At 41.2% G+C, this 18,440-nt stretch overlaps 1 protein-coding gene across 2 annotated transcripts in view; it reads right to left on the bottom strand.

The window, feature by feature from the left end:
* The window catches only part of si:dkeyp-19e1.3 (formin-like protein 5), a 109,636-nt gene extending 96,446 nt beyond the window's left edge, over window positions 1-13,190 (bottom strand). For both annotated transcript variants that reach the window (XR_004204802.1, XM_020456209.2), the window contains exon 1: window positions 12,974-13,190. The gene's annotated coding sequence lies outside the window, so the exon portion shown is untranslated. The remainder of the gene's footprint in view (window positions 1-12,973) is intronic.
* Window positions 13,191-18,440: the final 5,250 nt, after the last annotated feature.

Below are 18,440 nucleotides of genomic sequence, written 5' to 3'. Positions count from 1 at the left end.
AACTTGGGTCAAACGTTTTGGGTAGCCTTCCACAAGCTTCCCACAATAAGTTGGGTGAATTTTGGCCCATTAATCCTGACAGAGCTGGTGTAACTGAGTCAGGTGTGTAGGCCTCCTTGCTCACACATGCTTTTTCAGTTCTGCCCACAAATTTTCTATAGGATTGAGGTCAGCCATTTTGCCACAACTTTGGAAGTATGCTTGGGGTCATTGTCCATTTGCAACCAAGATTTAACTTCCTGACTGATGTCTTGAGATGTTGCTTCAACATATCCACGTAATTTTACGTCCTCATGCTGCCATCTATTTTGTGATGTGCACCAGTCCGTCCTGCAGCAAAGCACCCTCACAACATAACATGATGCTGCCACCCCCATACTTAACGGTTGAGATGGTGTTCTTCAGCTTGCAAGCATCCCCCTTCTTCCTCAAAACATAATGATGGTCATTATGGCCAAACAGTTCTATTTTTGTTTCATCAGACCAGAGGACATTTTTCCAAAAAGTACGATCTTTGTCCCCATGTAAAGTTGAACACCGTAGTCTGTTTTTTTTGTGGCAGTTTTGGAGCAGTGGCTTCTTCCTTGCTGAGCGGCCTTTCAGGTTATGTCGATGTAGGACTCGTTTTACTGTGGTTATAGATACTTTTGTACCGGTTTCCTCCAGCATCTTCACAAGGTCCTTTGCTGTTGTTCTGCGATTGATTTGCACTTCTCGCAAAGTACGTTCATCTCTAGGAGACAGAACGCGTCTCCTTCCTGAGCAGTATGACGGCTGTGTGGTCCCATGGTGTTTATACTTGCGTACTATTGTTTGTACAGATGAACGTGTTACCTTCAGGCATTTGGAAATTGCTCCCAAGGATGAATCAGACTTGTGCAGGGCTACAATTTTTTTTCTGAGGTGTTGGCTGATTTCTTTTGATTTTTCCATGATGTCAAACAAAGAGGCACTGAGTTTGAAGGTAGGCCTTGAAATACATCCACTGGTACACCTCCAATTGACTCATATTAAATCAATTAGCCTATCAGAAGCTTCTAAAGCCATGACATAATTTTCTGGAATTTTCCAAGCTGTTTAAAGGCACAGTCAACTTACTGTATGTAAACTTCTGACCCACTAGAATTGTGATACAGTGAATAAGTGAAATAATCTGTCTGTAAACAATTGTTGCAAAAATTACTTGTGTAATGCACAAAGTAGATGTAGAACAAGAAATTTGTGGAGTGGTAGAAAAACACTCCTGAAATAATGGTCAGAAAACATTTTTTATTTATGGTCGCACTGAATGACTTCTTTTAGGTCAATTTAACAAATGATTTTTTGTGACACCCTGAAAGTGCATTGGTAACATTCAATGGAACATAAAAAGTATTAAGTTAATTTGTTTTCCCTTTTCTAATTTCTTTCACTTTTGAAATCATAAACACAGCAAAAAAAGAAAACGTCCCTTTTTCAGTACCGATTTTCAAAGATAATTCGTAAAAATCCAAATAACTTCACAGATATTCATTGTAAAGGGTTTAAACACTGCTCCCATGCTTGTTCAATGAATCATAGCATATTAATGAACAATTACCTGTGGAACGGTCGTTATGACACTAACAGCTTACAGACGGTAGGCAATGAAGGTCACAGTTATGAAAACTCAGGATACTAAAGAGGTCTTTCTACTGACTCTGAAAAACACAAAAAGAAAGCTGCCCAGGGTCCCTGCTCATCTGCGTGAACGTGCCTTAGGCATGCTGCAAGGAGGTATGAGGACTGCAGATGTGGCCAGGGCAATAAATTGCTATGTCTGTACTGTGAGATGCCTAAGGCAGTGCTACAGGGAGACAGGACGGACAGGTGATCGTCCTCGCAGTGGCAGACAACGTGTAACACCTGCACAGGATCGGTACATCCGACCATCACACCTGCGGGACAGGTACAGGATGGCAACAACAACTGCCCGAGTTACACCAGGAACGCACAATCCCTCCATCAGTGATCAGACTGTCCTCAATAGGCTGGACTGAGGGCTTGTAGGCCTGTTGTAAGGCACGTCCTCACCAGACATCACCGGCAACAATGTCGCCTATGGGCACAAGCCCACAGACACTGGAATAGTCAGGACTGTTTTGTCTCACTAGGGGTGATGGTCAGATTTGCGTTTATCGTCGAAGGAATGGGCGTTACACTGAGTGTACGTTATTGACCCTAATAATAGGCATGTCAATCTCTCCTGTGTCAAAGTGGAGGAAAGATTAACTTCATCACACTTGTATTTGTGAGAGGTATTTACATGTTGAATGCACTGAGCTGTCTGAACTACTGGCACAGCTTGGACACTAGAGGACGACCAATTATGATTTTTCAACGCCAATACTGATAATTGGAGGTCCAAAAAAAGCCGATACCGATTAGTCGGCCAATTTTTTAAATGTATTTATTGGTAATAATGACAATTACAACAATACTGAATTAACACTTATTTTAACTTAATATAATACATCAATAAAATCAATTTAGCATCAAATAAATAATGAAACATGTTCAATTTGGTTTAAATAATGCAAAAATAAGTGTTATAGAAGAAAGTAAAAGTGCAAAATGTGCCATGTAAAAAAGCTAACGTTTAATTTCCTTGCTCAGAACATATGAAAGCTTGTGGTTCCTTTTAACATGAGTGTTCAATATTCTCAGGTAAGAAGTTTTGGGTTGTAGTTATAGGAATTATAGAACTATTTATCTCTATACCATTTGTATTTCATATATCTTTGACTATTGGATGTTCTTATAGGCACTATAGTATTGCAAGTGTAACAGTATAGCTTCCATCCCTCTCCTCGGCCCTACCTTGGCTCGAACCAGGAACACATCAACAGCTACCCTCGAAGCATTGTTACCCATCGCTCCACAAAAGCCGCAGCCCTTGCAGAGCAAGGGGAATAACTACTTCAAGGTCTCAGAGCGAGTGACGTCACCGACTGAAACGCGCACCCCGCTAACTAGCTAGCCACTTCACATCTGTTACACCAGCCTAATCTCAGGAGTTGATAGGCTTGAAGTCAAACAGCTCAATGCTTGAAGAACAGCAAAGAGCTACTGGCAAACGCACGAAAGTGCTGTTTGAATGAATGCTTACGAGCCTGCTGCTGCCTACCACCGCTCAGTCAGACTGCTCTATCAAATATCAAATCAGACTTAATTGTAACATAACACACAGAAATACAGGCCTTAGGTCATTAATACGGTCAAATCCGGAATTTCGAAAAAACAAAACGTTTATTCTTTCAGTGAAATACGAAACCGTTCTGTATTTTATCTAACGGGTGGCATCTTTAAGTCTAAATATTGCTGTTACATTGCACAACCTTCAAAGTTATGTCATAATTCTGTACAATTATGGCAAATTATAATTACAGTCTTTGTTAGGAATAAATTGACAATTTCCCTAGTTAAAAGAAATTCATGTTAGCAGGCAGTATTAACTAAACATGCAGGCTTAAAAATATATACTTGTGTATTGATTTTAAAGAAAGGCAGTGATGTTTATGGTTAGGTACACATTGGTGCAACGACAGTGCTTTTTTCGCGAGTGCGCTTGTTAAATCATCACCCGTTTGGCGAAGTAGGCTGAGATTTGATGAGAAATTAACAGGCACCGCATCGATTATATGCAAGCAGGACAAGCTAGATAAACTAGTAATATAATCAACCATGTGTAGTTAATCACTAGTTGTTAAGATTGATTGTTTTTTTACAAGATAAGTTTAATGCTAGCTAGCTAGCTAGCAACTTACCGTGGCTTTTTGCTGCACTCGTGTAACTGGTAGTCAGCCTGCCACGCATGCTTCTCGTGGAGTGCAATGTAATCGGCCACAATCAGTGTCCAAAAATGCTGATTATTGATTGTTATGAAAACTTGAAGTCGGCCCTAATTAAACAGCCATTCCGATTAATCGGTCGACCTCTATTGGACACCCATGCATACACCACAAGACATGCCACCAGAGGCCTCTTCACAGTCCAGAACAGACTATGGGAGGCGCACAGTACTACAGAGCCATGACTACATGGAACTCTATTCCACATCAAGTAACTCGAGCAAGCAGTAAAATTAGATTTGAAAAAATTTAAGATAAAAATACACCTTATGGAACAGTGGGGTCTGTGAAGCAACAAACATAGGCACAGACATGCATACACACACATGGATGTTGTGTTGTAGATATGTGAAAGTGTTGTGAAATCTGTTGTGATTGTAATGTTTTTTTTATTTTTATGGTATAACTGCCTTAATTTTGCTGGAACCCAGGAAGAGTAGCTGATGCCTTGTCATGTTGCAGCACGAGGTGTGATAGGCTATATTGGATTCGTAGTTTAGACTGAATTTACTAGCTATGAAACAAACGGCAGAAATGGTTTTGAAAATAGCTACTGCAGCATTTATTTTACTATAAATGTGTTCATACTCAATATTAATTCACAAATGTGAGTGAAATGCTCGCACTGTGGAGCCCTGACCATCCACCAACATGGCTAGTAAAACAAACATCTTACCATGTCACTTACCCAAAATCTACCCGCTTTTGGCAGGTGTTAATTTTAGGCCCTGCTCACATCTGTGGTGAATAATAACACTGTGGTAGTAATTGACAAACAGAGATCCTCTGACTGGTGTCCATTATTTATTTATTTTCTCTCACACACACACACACAACTGCCCCAGACAGGAGACAGCTCATATTAGCCCAGTCTGAAGGCCCTCCCTTTTCCATAAATATGAATAAAGGTACTCCAGTGAGATGCCTCTAGTGTAGTAGAAGCGCCACAGGCAAGACATGACATACAGGCCGGTTAGTGGCCTACTTCTCGAGACGGAAGCATCTACGGTGAGTGTGTGATGTGTGTACATGTGTTAAGAGGAGGCTGGTATGAGCAGGATGCTGGCTTACACCCGTACAATCCCACTTATTTAATTAACAAGGCAGATGCACTTGCTCAATTACACCCATCACAACAAAACAAATGTATATTAAAAAAAAAAGTCAAGTAACCCAATAATTTAAAGTTTATGATAGAATGTAGGATGACAAAATGGTACATTATTTGGTACGTCTAGGGCTGCTATTCCACTTGATTCAGCCCTCCCCACCACCTTTGTCAAATGCTAAAGGAAGTAAGCCCATTCACCAACCACTCAAAAAAACACATCCGTTTCCTGTGCTGGTCTTCAGCTCAGGTTCAACAGAATGAAAACAAGCAGAGTATTGCTAATAATAGCAGAGATACTCTTGACTCACAGTCACACACAATGACAAGAACCAAGGCCATTTATAGACAACCGAAGATCACTCACAAAGTTTGGCTTTCAGTTTATTTTACCAATTCTTTGTTATGAGCACTAGTCTTGCTAGCTGTAGCCTACAGTACAGTCCATTGATGGACTGGAATCGTTGACGTTGGTAGGGTAAAAAGCTCATTTCAAACCAGTGTGTTGTAAACAACGTTTGCCGATTTCACTATTGTTGCTCAGGCTGTTTGCCTTCAAAATAAAAGTCACTCATTGAAACTGATGAACGGATAAAAAAAAGTGGAATTATGCCACAATTGGACCAGATAATGATAAACAAAGTTGAAATGTTATATATATTTCAACAAAAATTTGACCTCACCCCAAAAAATATTTTGAAATCAGATTTGCATTGGGGGCATAGCCTACTTATTTATATGCACTGTAAAGCCTAACCTAGCCTACTCAGTGACATCCACAAAATACAACTATGTAGAGTTTAATATATTAGAGTCTTAGCTCTTATTGCAGGACTTTGATGGTGGAACTCACCTCCCTACTTTTGAGTTTTCTATATCAGAAACACTGCCTAAGCCTGATGGGTTAAACCGGTGTATTACCTTCAATTGGACTGGTGGTGTGTGTTTCTATGTGTAAAGCCTGCCGTACAAAGTTATTGGCGCCGAAACCGCCACAGTATGTACAATGCGGTAACAATCAGGGCAGTTGCCTTGGGCCGTTACTCTTCTCTATTTTTACAAGTGATTTGCCAAGTCTTCCAAAAAGTTAAAATGCCTACATATGCTGTAGGTCTGTCCCCTACAAAAAATGATCTTGGTCGACCGAAAGTCTGTTCTTCTCTCTTCTTTCTCATATATAGACAGACACACACCACAAGTTTTAATAAAATAAACTATATGCATTGAGCTTGTCTGATGCTTTAAGCTTACGGTTTAATAAAATAAGACATGCCTCAAGAGGGAGCAAGAGATCTAGATAACCAGAGGGGAAAACAACATAACCGGATGCAGCTATTCTCCGGCTCCTGCTGGCTTTTGCAGTTTCTGCCATTACTCTCCTGAAGTTGGCTACACGAGGAGTCAGCATCCTTTCTAGTGTGGAATGACAATTTATCTTAATTTCTACCGATCTGCGTGCCAGTTATGGTTTTCAGAAGCAAATTAATTTAGAATGTCTATCAATCACCAACTAAGTATTATATTGCCATTGCCAACTATGTAAAAATAGCCCACGAAGCCAACAAATAAAAACATTGCAGCCGGCAGATACAGAATATCCTGCAAAAAAAATGTTTTTAAATGATATATATATATATCATATGAATTACATTGGCTACACATGGCCTGTCTGCAACGAACTTGAAACATTGTATCAACTATTAACTTGGGTTTAGCCTGAAGTGTGTGTTAGCAAACTTGCAACATTGTATAAAATATTAAGGGTCCTCAGTTTCCCATGCCAGTGAGCTCAGGACAGACACTGCTGTAGGCTATATGAGTAAGGGATAAGAAGCAGTGTTGGACTTGGGCAAGAGTTCAGCACCTCAAATGTTCTATTGCTTGAGCTCCTGTTCTGCTTATAGAATATTAGCTCAAAAGTATTATGGAACTCCTGCACCTAAATATAAAACAGTACCAGCACCCAAAATGATAAAAAAGTAAATCAGTTAGGCCTATTTTATGACATTTCCACTTGATCAGAGCATGACATTTTCCCCTTTCACACAGAGGTTATCGAAAGTGAGAGAGCTGAAAAAACGTTTCAAATTCATTGAGGAACTATTAAAATTCTCAATGGGTGTAAAAACAGACTTAGTTTGCTTGCTGACAATGAGAACGAGAAGACTGGAATAATAATATTGAATGCATTAAAATAAATTACCATAACCTGAGTAACGAACATTGTAGATTAGAAATTATAGTAATTAACTGTAAATGTCCTACTTGTGATATATAATGGGGTATTGATATACAGTGCCTTTGGAAAATATTCAGACCCCTTGACATTTTCCACATTGTTACATTAGCATTATTCTAAAATGGATTAACTAAAAAATCCTCAGCAATGTACACACAATACCCAATAATGACAAAGTGAAAAAACAGGTTACCATTTTTTTGCAAATATACCTTAAATACCTTAATTCAGACCCTTTGTATTCAATATTCAGAACCTTTGGTATGAGACTCGAAATTGAGCTCAGGTGCATCCTGTTTCCATGCTTGAGACGTTTCTGCAACTTGATTGGAGTCCACCTGTGGTAAATTCAATTGATTGGACGATTTGGAAAAGTACACACACTTGTATATATAAAAGGTCACACAATTGACAGAGCAGGTCGGAGCAAAAACCAAACCATGAGGTCGAAGGAATTGTCCGTAGTGCTCCAAGACAGCATTAAAGATCCCCAACAATACAGTGGCCTCCATCATTCTTAAATAGATGGAAGTTTGGAACTACCAAGACTATTCCTAGAGCTGGCCGCCCGGCCAAACTGAGCAATCGGGGGAGAAGGGCCTTGGTCAGGGAGGTGACCAAGAACCCGATGGTCATTCTGACAGAGCTCTAGACTTCCTCTGTGGAGATGGGAGAACATTCCAGAAGGACACTCATCTTCTGCAGCACTCCATCAATCGGGCCTTTATTCTAGAGTGACCAGACGGGAAAAGCCTGCTTGGCGTTTGCCAAAAGGCACCTAAAGACTCAGACCATGAGAAACAAACTCTGATCTGATGAAACCACGATTGAACTCTTTGGCCAGAATGCCAAGTGTCATGTTTGGAGGAAACCTGGCACCATCCCTACAGTGAAGCATGGTGGTGGCAGCATCATGCTGTGGGGATGTTTTTCAGCAGCAGGGACTGGGATAATTTGTCAGGATCAAGGGAAGGATGAACAGAGCAAAGAGCCTTGATGAAAACCTGCTCCAGAGCGCTCAGAACCTCAGACTGGGGTGAAGGTTCACCTTCCAACAGGACAATGACCCTAAGCACAGCCAAGAAAATGCAGGAGTGGCTTCGGGACAAGTCTCTAATTGTCCTCGAGTTTCCCAACCAGAGCCCGGACTTGAACCCGATCGAACATCTCTGGAGAGACCTGAAAATAGCTGTGCAATAACCACTACCCATCCAACCTGACAGAGCTTGAGAGGATCTGCAGAGAATGGGAGAAGCTTGCCAAGCTTGTAGCGTCATACCCAAAACGACTTGATGCAGTAATCCCTGCCAAAGGTGCTTCAACCAAGTACTGAGAAAAGGGTCTGAATACTTATGTAAATGTGATATTTCAATTATTATTTTGTTAACCCTGTTTTTGCTATGTCATTGTGAGGTAGTGTGTGTCGATTGATGAGGGGAAAAACAAATCTAATCAATTTTAGAATAAGGCTGTAACGTAACAAAATGTGGAAAAAGGCAAGGGGTCTGAATACTTTCCCGGAGACACTGAACACTAACAATCAAACAAAATATTCACACAATGAAGTCACGAAACAATGAATGCGCACCAATTGGCGTGAGAGAGCGCATTCTGGAGAGAGAAGTGCATGGTCAATCCGACGTCTGCATTGGCCAAGCAGCATTTATGGTAACATGGGCTCAGTAGAAGTCAGGGCATTCATACCTCTTGGCTTCACAGAGAAGTGCAGAGCTGTCAAGGAAGTGAGTTTGTATTGATACAGGATGTACCGCCCCCACCTACCATCAACAAATCATGTCAATGTGGAGGTATACAGAGCCCCCCGCATTGTTACAACTGTTGGGAGGCGCATGGCGATACGGTATGGAGCTCGAATTAGTTTCTGCATGCCTCTAGAGGCTCCACAATCTCCATATGGCGCCTTCGACCACATTTTCTGATTAAGCATAAATTGGCTTTTAGTCTAGGCCTCCGCAATGGATTAGTTCACTGAGATGGGCGCAAATATATATGCTACTGCTCGACTAAAACAATCTTGGTCGACCAACAGTCCAACGACCAAACAATCGATCAGTCGACTAACTGGGGTCAGCCCAAGCATGCTGATGATTGCACACTACACACTAGCATCTAGCCAATGAGCTCACTGAGACTCATAAAAAGGAATTAGTCAGTGTCCGAATGGGTAAATAACAATAAACTGGTCTTAAATATATCTAAAACCAAAAGCACTGTAATTGGTTCAAAGCATTCTTTGACCTAGACCTCAACTGGAGTTGTGCATAAAGGGTATTACCATTGAACAAGTTGACCTCCTAGGAGTAACAGATTGTCAATATGGCTTGACTATAACTGACTAAGTTTTTGTGAAGATGGGGAGAGGCATGTCTTATACAAATATGTTCTGCATTTGACACAAAGACCAACTGTACTAGTTGTTCAGGCTCTGATCTTGTTCCATCTTGATTACTGTCCGGTTAAATGTCAAGTGCAGCAAAGAAAGACCTAGCAAAGCTGCAGCTGGCTCAAAACAAAGCAGCACGCATTGCCCTTAACAGCACACACAAAACATCAACAAATGTACTACTTCTAGTCTTTTTAAGAGACATTTGCGAGTTGAAAATGCCTAACCACTTGTATATTTAATTTACATACGTCAGACAAACAGTTGAAGTTGAAAGTTTAGATACACTTAGGTTGGAGTCATTAATTCAAACTCGTTTTTCAACCACTCCACAAATTTCTTGTTAACAAACTATAGTTTTGGCACGTCGGTTAAGACATTATTTTGTGCATGACAAGCAATTTTTCCAACAATTGTTTACAGACAGATTACTTCACTTATAATTCACTGTATCACAATTCCAGTGGGTCAGAAGTGTACAAACACTAAGTTGACTGTGCCTTTAAACAGCTTGGAAAATTCCAGAAAATGTCATGGCTTAAGAAGCTTCTGATAAGCTAATTAACATAATTTGAGTCAATTGGAGGGTGTACCTGTGGATGTATTTCAAGGCCTACTTTCAAAGTGCCTCTTTGCTTGACAGCATTGGAAAATCAAAAGAAATCAGCCAAGACCTCAGAAAAACAATTGTAGACCTCCACAAGTCTGGTTCATCCTTGGGAGCAATTTCCAAATGCCTGAAGGTACCACGTTCATCTGTGCAAATAGTACGCAAGTATAAACACCATGGGACCACGCAGCCAACATACCGCTCAGGAAGGAGACGCATTCTGTCTCCTAGAGATGAATGTACTTTGGTGCAAAAAGTGCAAATCAATCCCAGAACAACAGCAAAGGACCTTGTGAAGATGCTGGAGGATACAGGTACAAACGTATCTATATCCAGTAAAACTTGTCCTATATCAACATAACCTGAAAGGCCGTTCAGCAAGGAAAAAGCCACTGCTCCAAAACCGCCATAAAAAAGACAGACTACTGCATATGGGGACAAAGACAGTACTTTTTGGAGAAATGTCCTCTGATCTGACAAAACAAAAATAGTACTGTTTGGCCATAGCAACCATTGTTATATTTGGAGGAAAAAAGGGGGAGGATTGCAAGCCGAAGAACACCATCCCAACTGTGAAGCACGGGGGTGGCATCATCATGTTGTGGGGGGTGCTTTGCTGCAGGAGGGACTGGTGCATTTCAGAAAATACATGGCATCATAAGGAAACAAAATGTGGATATATTGAAGTGTAACAGTTTAACTTTAGTCCGTCCCCTCGCCCCTACCCGGGCTCAAACCAGGGACCCTCTGCACACAACAACTGACACCCACGAAGCATCGTTACCCATCGCTCCACAAAAGCCGCGGCCCTTGCAGAGAAAGGGGAACCACTACTTCAAGGTCTCAAAGCGAGTGACGTCACAGATTGAAACGCTATTAGCGTGCACCACCGCTAACTAGCTAGCCATTTCATATCAGTTACAGAGGCAATATCAAGACATCAGTCAAGAAGTTAAAACTTGGTCGCAAATGGGTCTTCCAAATGGACAATGACCCTAAAAACACTTCCAAAGTTGTGGCAAAATGGCTTAAGGACAACAAAGTCCAGGTATTGGAGTGGCCATCACGAAGCCCTCACCTCAATCCTATAGAAAATGTGCGGGCAGAACTGAAAAAGTGTGTGCGAGCAAGGAGGCCTACAAACCAGACTCAGTTACATCAGCTCTGTCAGGAGGAATGGGCGAAAATTCACCCAACTTATTGTGGGAAGCTTGTGGAAGGCTGCCCGAAACATTTGACCCAAGTTAAACAATTTAAAGGCAGTGCTACCAAATACTAATTGAGTGTATGTAAACTTCTGACCCACTGGGAATATGCTTAAAGAAATAAAAGATGATATAAATCACTTGCTCTATTATTATTCTGACATTTCACATTCTTAAAATAGAGTGGTGATCCTAACTGACCTAAAACAGGGGATTTTTATTCGGATTAAATGCCAGGAATAGTTTGTTTTTTTTAAACTGAGTTTAAATGTATTTGGCTATGGTGTATGTAAACATCCGACTTCAACTGTATATACCCCACCAGACATGCCAAGATGGGTTTCTTCACTGTACCCAAACCAAAAAACTGATTTCATGCGTTGCTCAGTTACATATAGAGCCATGTCATCGTGATGTTACTCAGGTAAAAAGCAAGTATAGCTTTATAAAACATATTGTATCACAAGCGCCTCCTCTTTCTAAAGTTAAAATGTTACTGTATAAGAATCTGTTCATATGAAGTGTAAATAGTATGTTGTCTCTTGGTGTCTTTCCAATAACTTATTGGCAATTTAAAATAATGCATTTTCTAAGATGTTAATTTTGTTGATGTCCTTGTCTATAACTGTTCTGTACTTTATCATGTACAGTATTTGCACTGTGGACCCAAGGAAAAGAAACTACATTTAACCAACTTCGTGGAGCCGAGAACGGGCATTGCGGAATCTAGCTACATTGGTTCGCCCAAGGTCAATACTAAAAAAAGGATTACTTAACGCCCACCATGTACCTATGTTTGTCCTTTGTAGTTGCATGCCTTTTGTTTGCTCAAATCCGTACTTTTTCAATAAACGTTAATCAAATACAACCACGACTGCATGCGCATTGCTGTAGCACTAAAATGGCAACTCCGTGCAAATACGCATGTGGCAATGTAATCTCAAAAAGGAAACAGGAGGTGGTAGTACTTGATTAACGTTTATTGAAAAATTATGATTTTCAGCAAACAAAAAAAGGTTCGCAAATACAGAGGACAAACATAGGTACAAGGTGGGCGTTTCATAATTTAAAAGTTATTAAGTATTGTCCTTGACGGAGTTTATTTTAGTCGGAGCTAGATTCCACAAAGCCTGGTAACGTTATCCGCTCCACGTAGTTGGTAAAGTTCATCAGAAACTTCCTTCACTCCATCCAGTCCGATAACTAGCAACGTGTTGTGTCATCAAGACAAGACAATCAAGAGAGCTTAGACGGAGGAGAAACCACAACTAGCATGTTCTGCTCCAAAAAGAAAACACTTCCTCAGTGACAAACAACGCGGTTGTTCTTTACATATCAACTCTAGCGCGACATAAACTATATTGCTAGCTAGCCTCAGTACATTAGCTATGTCATTTTACTATCCACAATGCGAACACTCATAGCATCATTGTCACAAAGGCAGGACACAAAGCCTCCCGACTGGCGGTCGCTCGCGCTACACGGCAGCGAGCTAACGTTAGCTAGCTAACAAACTCGATCAAACACAAATACCGTACTTTTTTAGGGTGAGTCTCCTGCGCTGTCCAGTCGGTAAGAGAATCCTCTCTTCTCATTCTTTACTCGCTCATAAACTGTCGAGCCGAGGTAGCTGTCACCCAGACAACTGCGATAGTTTGCTGAGTGCCTAGACGACTGCTGCTGCAGTTCTCCCTCCCTCTCGTTCGAAAGATGCATTGCCACGAGCTTGCAGCTGTCTGGGTGCCAGCAGTGACAGAATGGAGCACGCGCAGCAGCGGCAGGAGGCGCGCACACGACAAGGTGTTTTAGGAAATATAAAATAGGTGAAAGGTGTTGTCATCCAGGTTACTTCCAACGGTATCATAATTACTGAGGTGGATAAAATAGTACATGGTTAATGGTATTCACAAAATGCGCACGATAGAGCAATGATACATGTGACGAGAGCGGGGTGGTATAGCTCCAAAATATGAATTCCAAAATGTCTTAATTCAATTCAAATGAGAACGTCCTTAAATCCGTAGAAAGCGAAGGTAAGACATGTGTATCCATATAGCCTATACATCAATCACAATCTTTGAAATCTGAATACGTCTGAAAAGCTTGTGCAACAATTTCTGGTATTGTTACGTCCTCTACCGGGCGATTGGGTGCATGGTCACTTCAAAAACATTAAATCCTCTAATATTTTGTCAAGACCTGCATCCACCACTAGAGGAAGATGAGTGACAAGCCCAACCTTGTACAAACGAAAGAGAAAGAGGCTACTACTTTACAATACAAGCGCTTAGACACACACAGCTGGGAAAATATTACCCTACCAAATAATCACACTAAGTTAACCCAAGTAGCAGATACAACCAGAGTCTCCTCTTCTCTGTAACTGATGGTGGTGAAGGTAACCCTTTGTCCCCCAGACAGGAACCGTTACTCCCGACCATGTGACCTGTCTAGGACATTCTACTGTTTTCTCAGGGGACCTAAAATCATTCAGCTTTATTTCTGGGCTAGTAATAAAAGTGAAAGTGAGAATCAGTGTGTATAAAATACAACAATTTCTAGTTATGGGTGAGACTAGATAGAGACTAGATATAAACTGTTATATGTTATTATAGCAACGTGTCGCATCTTGCATTGTCAGCCAAATTAACTTGAACGAATGACGCCAATTCATCATCTGTGATTGCAGTCATAAACCTAAATGCTTTAACAAGAGCAAGGTATTGTTTTTCATTTGAAAACAGCATAACATTTAGTAAATGCAGAATATTTCAGTCACAGTCATGGATGTTGAGTTAAGGTCGCTACATTACCCCCTTCCTTCGGTAGAATGTGTCCCCAAACTGGTCTATACCACGTCCTCACACCTCTCAGATGGCCTCACAGACACCATCCCACTTCTGACACCAATGAAGTGAATTCAGGGGGTAGCCTGACCGAGACTCAAACCCAGGTCCAGCAGTTGTCAAGCCAACACCTTAGCCGTTACGCCAATGTCACTGGGTGTTGAGTTAAGGTTGCTACACTATTATCAATCCAGCCTCAACTGCACCATCACTCGATACCTTTCTATCCCACTTCACTTACTCTACTACGCACACACTTCATTACCTCACCCCCATTTTTCTGTTGACAATGACTCCACAGATGCTGGACAGTTGAAAACACATCTCTACTGTAGTCTTCATGGGAAAAGGGCCACATCATTTATAACTGTAACTAGGTCACTCAGGAACATTCAACGGTGTCTTGGTAACCAACTCCAGTGTATATTTGGCCTTGTGTTTTAGGTTATTGTCCTGCTGAAAGGTGAATTTGTCTCCTAGTGTCTGTTGGAAAGCAGACTGAACCAGGCTTTCCTCTAGGATTTTACCTGTGCTTAGCTCTATTCCATGTATTTTTATACCACTGGGCCTCATGGTGAAATCCCTGATCAGTTTCTTTCCTCTCCGGCAACCGGGTTAGGAAGGGTGCCTGTATCTTTGTAGTAACTGGGTGTATTGATACAACATCCAAAGTGCAATTAACACTCGGAGCGCCAGAATTCCATGGCTACTAGAATGGCCATGACGGTCAGTCTGACTGTTTATATTTCAATTGTAAATATTCCATAATATATAATAAAATAGTAAATTAATGCATTTGTTATGTTAAAATATGTGATAAGAAACCTTAGGACACAAAATGTAAATTGTAATCAGTCAGACATTTTATTGATTGATTCAGATGCGCATAGACTGTAAATAATAAAATAAGACCATTTTGTATTTTTTGACCGTAAGATTTTTTTTTTTTTCAAATTCAGATTATTTTGTTTTGTTGTTTTAATGGTTTAAAAATACAAAAATGAAACATGGAACAAAACCGTTTCATGTCATTGTAACAACAGGTGTCAAATGTAAAATGAAATACAAAGACAACAACCCACCAGGCCTACATGTGTTGGCGGTCTGGGCGCTGTGGGGGTGGCACAGGCGCAGATGGCAATGGTTGTGGATTCGGCACTGTTGAAATGATAATATCCAAAATAGTTTATTTCATTTAATGAAATACAATGTGAAGCAGGGCTAATCTTCCGTTCCTACACAACAATAGCAATATTGCAAAACATTGCATACACGATACGTGCCCAAACACATTATTTTGCACGAGAGCATCTCTGTATCACTGTCAGAGTCAGGGTCATCGGAAGAGCTCTCGCACACCCATGAGACATCCCTCCCTGCATCAGATGCAATGCCTCCACCAGAGATTCAAATCAAATCAAAACGTATTTGTCACATGCGCCAAATACAACAGGTGTAGACCTTACAGTGAAATGCTTACTTACAAGCCCTTAATCAAAAATGCAGTTTAAGAAAAATACACACAAAAAAATTAAAAATAAAACTAACAAATAATTAGGAGCAGTAGTAAAATATCAACAGCGAGGCTATATACAGGGGGTACCGGTACAGAGTCAATGTGCGGGGCACCGGTTAGTCGAGGTAATTGAGGTAATATGTACATGTAGGTAGAGTTATTAAAGTGACTATACATAGATGACAGAGAGTAGCAGCAGTGTAATATAGGGGGGGGGGGGGGGGTGAGTCAATGCAAATAGTCTGTGTAGCCATTTGATTAGATGTTCAGTAGTCTTATGGCCTAGGGGGTAGAAGCTGTTTAGAAGTCTCTTGGACCTAGACTTGGCGCTCCGGTACCGCTTGCCATGCGAAGCAGAGAGAACAGTCTATGACTAGAGTGGCTGGAGTCTTTGACAATTTTTAGGACCTTCCTCTGACACCGCCTGGTATAGAGGTCCTGGATGGCCGGAAGCTTGGCTCCAGTGATGTACTAGGCCGTATGCACTACCCTCTGTTTGCCATACCAGGCAGTGATGCCTCTTGAAGAAGACACCACAAAACCTATTCCCCCTCAGGAGACTGAAAATATTTGGCATGAGTCCACAGATCCTCAAAAGGTTCTACAGCTACACCATCAAGAGCAGACAAAGAGAATATGGTGAGTTGGCTGGGGATGTTGAACTCTTGATGATGGCCATTGTAAGTGAACTATTCATCTTTCAACTTTCTGCCAGTCTAAACTCAAAGCCTTATTTTCACAGCATCATTACCCCCCCCCCCCACACACACACACACCTCAGCGTGTCAGGAGGGTACACCCCACTCTCCATTCCCCCAGGAGGGTGTTCAGGGCTGGGGGGGTCAGTCTGGGGTCAGTCCAGCCCAGGGCTCCAGGAAGCTGGGCTGTCAGGGCCTCTGGGACCCCTGCTGTCTGTTTGGGTTGGAAGAGTCAAAGGGCGTGGCCAGCACAACAGGAAGGGCCCTCCTGCACTGACTGACAGGTATCCATCAGCTCTGATCTACTGTGGCTCTAAGAGACAACCTCAGAGACTGTGTGTGTGTGTGTGTGTGTGTGTGTGTGTGTGTGTGTGTGTGTGTGTGTGTGTGTGTGTGTGTGTGTGTGTGTGTGTGTGTGTGTGTGTGTGTGTGTGTGTGTGTGTGTGTGTGTGTGTGTGTGTGTGCGTGCGTGCGTGCGTGTGTTAGTGTGTGAGAGAGAGTATAGGATTGCTAGTCAATGGGTTTCTGAGTGTGTGGACATGTAGCCTACTGTGCTAGTGAACCAAAAATGTCTCTATTTTTTTAACAGGTTGGCCTTTCAGGTGTTTGCCTCTGGGAAGAGTCATCTTTAACCTGAGCTCTGCTGGAGCAAGGGAGACTGTGTTACAGTTTGCTTAGCCTGAGTTTGTAAGAGCTGCAGGTCAAATTATGAACGTCTGTCTGGTTTGAAAAGAGATCACTTGTTATGAACTTATGGGAGGTGTACAGTGCCCATACCTCTGACCCTATTAGCAATGTTTGGTCTCCACATCTCACATAGTGGGAACATGAGTAGAAATGCTCACAGTCTATTCCCTAAACACTGCATCTCTGAGTCCCTGAGCCGTTCCTGATGGTGTAGCTGTAGAACCTTTTGAGGATCTGTGGACTCATGCCAAATATTTTCAGTCTCCTGAGGGGGAATAGGTTTTGTGGTGTCTTCTTCAAGACTCTCTTGGAGCAACCTGGTGACCTAGAGGCCGGATTGGGATTATACGTGACAATCATGGAAAAGAAAAGACCTGTCTACTCGTAAAGAAAATTTACTCATAGGCCTAGAAACATGTTTTTTAAATTATATGAGCAAAAAATATTCAATTTTATTTGGAATGGCAAGCCAAATTAAACAAGCCTATTAATATAATGAATATTAATTCGGAGGGCAGAAATATTCAATATTAAAGCATTAGACATCTCACTAACGGCTTTAGTCATACAAAAGTGAATTTAAATCTGAGCTGGTTCTTTAGCAGATTAGTAAGAATGTCTCACCCCATGGTCAATAATGGCCTTTTTCCCCTTTATTCAGATTACAAGCTCTCACTTTCAGTTATTTCGTTATCCAAAATATCATTTCTTTTTTAAACAAGCCATAGAAAGTTGGTTGAAATTTCAGTTTAATCCACCAGAAAAGACCGAACAAATATTACAACAAACATTATGGTTAAACTCAAAAATACTAATTGATAAAAAAAAATAAAAAAAGGTACTAACTTTGTAAATACTTTAATAAATAGGACCGGTGGAGTTATGTCACACAGGCAGCTAACAAAAATATATGGAAATGTCTGCTCTGCCCAAAATGGCAACCAACTAATTGCAGCATTACCGCAAAAATAGAAGAGAAAAGTGGAAGGGGGAGAAGTAAGGAACTTGTTTGTCGGCCCTGTATTAAAGAAAATTGTGGTGAGTAAAATAGTATACTAGTTTCATGTAAGGATCAGAAAATCCCAGCTGTGCTAAATAGATAGCCACATAGTTGGGAAGAGATTTTCGATGTACCGATTCCATGGCACATGTTTATGAACTCAACTGACCGCTGCGCCACTCGGGAGCCCTTGATGACAGCTTTGATGCCTAGCAATCAACAAATGTACATTGTGCCTCAGTCACAAATGACAGCTCC

The sequence above is a fragment of the Oncorhynchus kisutch genome, linkage group LG22 (genome assembly GCF_002021735.2).
Source record: "Oncorhynchus kisutch isolate 150728-3 linkage group LG22, Okis_V2, whole genome shotgun sequence".
Classification (NCBI taxonomy): domain Eukaryota; kingdom Metazoa; phylum Chordata; class Actinopteri; order Salmoniformes; family Salmonidae; genus Oncorhynchus; species Oncorhynchus kisutch.
Note: the sequence above shows the minus strand (reverse complement) of the source record. Positions and strands in the feature narration are given on the sequence as shown.